General features: G+C 47.0%; 1 pseudogene across 1 annotated transcript; it reads left to right on the top strand.

Annotated features, from left to right (window-relative positions):
• Positions 1–646: 646 nt before the first annotated feature.
• LOC307099055 (neurofilament light polypeptide-like) lies at positions 647–1,855 on the top strand (annotated as a pseudogene). The gene has a single exon. The product of its transcript is annotated as a neurofilament light polypeptide-like (transcript).
• The last annotated feature ends 1,161 nt before the right edge of the window (positions 1,856–3,016 follow it).

The raw sequence follows: 3,016 nt of genomic DNA, 5'->3' as shown, positions 1-3,016 counted from the left end.
AAAAAAGAAGGAATTCTCATCATTTGCAGCAACCAGGATGGAATTGGAGAACATTATGCTAAGTGAAATAAGCCAGTCAATGAAAGAAAAATACCACATGATCTCACTCATTTATGGATAATAAAGAACATTATAAACTGATGAACAAAAAGATAGATACAGAGACAGTAAAGCAACAAACAGACTTTCAAATTACAGGGGGAAAGTTAGGGAGAGGTGGGGGAGATAAGAAATCAAACGAAGGACTTGTATGCATGCATATAAGCATAAACAATGGATGCAAAACTCTGGGGGGGTGAGGGCATGTATGGGTGTGGGGTGGGGGGGCAATGGTAAGATATGTACACATATAATACCTCAATAAAAAAAAGAAGAAAAAATATATATATATATACACACACACACACACACATTAATAAATGAGAACTATGCTAATTGACCGTACCTCCACTATGCCCACCAGCCCATTAGGAGTGATATGCAAATTAACCCAACAAATATGGTGGCTAAATTTGCATACAAAGGTGGGGCAGGCAGCGCCAGATGCCGCCTGAGGGTCCAGACCCAATGGACCCAGGCAGGCAGAGCGGGCAGCATCTCCTGGATCACTGTCTGCCCCCAGACTGCTTGCGGACACTGGTGGAGCATGCCCGGGTTGAACATTTTAATGAAAATGGGATGCCTGTGCCCCGCCCCACCACACCCTGTCGCTGGCGAGGAGAGGGCAGTGGGATCGGAGGTGCAGCCTCGGGACCCCATTAGGAGGCACCGGGGCTCAGAAGGGACTGGGAGCAACCTGCAGGCGCACTACCAGGAAGAGGTGCTGAAACATGAGGACGCTGAGGTCTGGCTGATTGAGGCGTGCAAAATTGCAGAGGTGGCGGCTCTCGCTGGCACCGAGCTCGAAAAGCGCATCGACAGCCTGATGGACAAAATCGCCTTTCTGAAGGTGCATGAAGAGGAGATCACCGAGCTGCAGGCGCAGATCCAGTACGCTCAGATCTCCGTGGAGATGGTCGTGTTCTCCAAGTCCGTCCTCTCCACTGCGCTCAAGGACATCCGCGCCCAGTACGAGAAGCTGGCTGCCAAGAACATGCAGAATGCCGAAGAATGGTACAAGAGCTGCTTCAGCATGCTGATCGAGAGCACTGCCAAGAACACCTACGAGGTGCACACTGCTAAGGACGAGGTGTCTGAGAGCCACCACCTGCTTAAGGCCAAGACCCTGGAGATTGAAGCAAGCCGGGGCATGAATGAAGTGCTGGGAAAGCAGCTGCAAGAGCTGGAGGATAAGCAGAACGCCGACATTAGTGCTATGCAGGACACAATCAACAAATTAGAAAATGAGTTGAGAACTACAAAGAGTGAAATGACACAATATTTAAAAGAATACCAGAACCTCCTCAATGTGAAGATGGCTTTGGACATTGACATGGCAGCTTACAGGAAACTCTTGGAAGGTGAGGAGACCCAGCTCAGTTTCACCAGCGTGGGAAGCATAGCCAGCTGCTACTCCCAGAGTTCCCAGGTCTTTGGTCGATCTGCCTACAGTGGTTTACAGACTAGCTCCTACTTCCCTTCTTAATATACCAGCCATGTCCAGGAGGAGCAGATCAAGGTGTAGGAGACCATTGAGGCTGCAAAAGCCGAGGAAGCTAAGGATGAACCCCCTTCTGAAGAAGAAGCTGAAGAGGAGGAGAAGGAGGAGGAAGAGGAAGAATGTTCCAAGGAAGAATTTGAGGATGCAAACGAGGAAGAAGGAGGTGAAGGTGAAGGAGAAGATGCCCAAGAAGCTGAGGACGAGAAGAAAGATGACGGTGCTGGGGAGAAGCAAGCAACCAAGAAGAAAGATTGAACCCCCTTTCTGTAATTATTTCAGGAATAATCCTCCCGTAACCAGGTCAAACCTGTCACCAACCAAGCAGTTGAATTCCCGATACTATATGAATTAAGAAGTCAATATATATAACATTCTGAGGTGACTCAGGTTGGACATTAAATGTTGTGCTATTTCTTTTCTCCTTATGCAGAGTATCTGTATGCTTGCAGAGTGGCTTCCTGGCTTGCTGCCAGCCTGTTCATGGTCCACGCTTATGAGTTCAGAATCTATGACAATGTGAATAATTCAGATACTTACAATAAAAAACACATGAATACATGAATTCACTAATGTTAATGTTAAACTTCATGGAAAAAAATAGTCCTTTGAATCTTTGGTAGTTAGAAATTAAAGACCTCAAATCATGTGCAATAAAGAGTAAATAAAGTTACACTGAATGACAAAAGAAAAAAATACATTAGGGGCCAAGAAACGTTCAAAAAACTGGGGAACCATTCCCAAATCAGGAAGGGAAGTCACAGTGTGTATATTGTTGCTACGAACATAGTATTTCCTACTACTTACAACATATACAATGTAATATATTAGATGCCTTCCTATTGCATGAAGTGCATATTCTCATAAGAGTAATACTGGTAGATATGTTATAGTTATGGCAGTATGTCATATCCTATCTATATTAATAAAAGGGTAATATGCTAATTAGACCATGAGACCTTGCAGACGTCCTTCTGGACAAAGCCATGGTGGCGGGGCTGAGGCAGAGGCAGTTAGGGGTGATCAGGCCAGGAGGGAAGGGCAGTTGAGGGTGATCAGGCTGGCAGGCAGACTGGTTAGGGGCGATCAAGCAGGCAGGCAGTTGAGTGGTTAGGAGCCAGCAGTCCCAGATTGCGAGGGGGTTGTCCAACTGCCGGTTTAGGCCCAATCCCTGTGGTGTCCATGGTGTTAAGGTCATAAACCGGCAGTTGGACATCCCTCGAGGGGTCCCAGATTGGAGAGGATGCAGGCCGGGCTAAGGGACACCCCCCTGCACGAATTTGTGCACCAGGCCACTAGTATGGGGTGTGTGTGTGTGTGTGTGTGTGTGTGTGTGTGTGTATACACATACACAATTCACAGATGGGGGGGGGGGGGGAAGAGAAAGAGAGAGAGAGAGAGAACAGGCAAGGAGAAAGA

The sequence above is a fragment of the Cnephaeus nilssonii genome (genome assembly GCF_951640355.1).
Source record: "Cnephaeus nilssonii genome assembly, chromosome: 5".
Taxonomy (NCBI): Eukaryota; Metazoa; Chordata; class Mammalia; order Chiroptera; family Vespertilionidae; genus Cnephaeus; species Cnephaeus nilssonii.
This window is presented reverse-complemented; position numbering and strand designations above follow the sequence as displayed.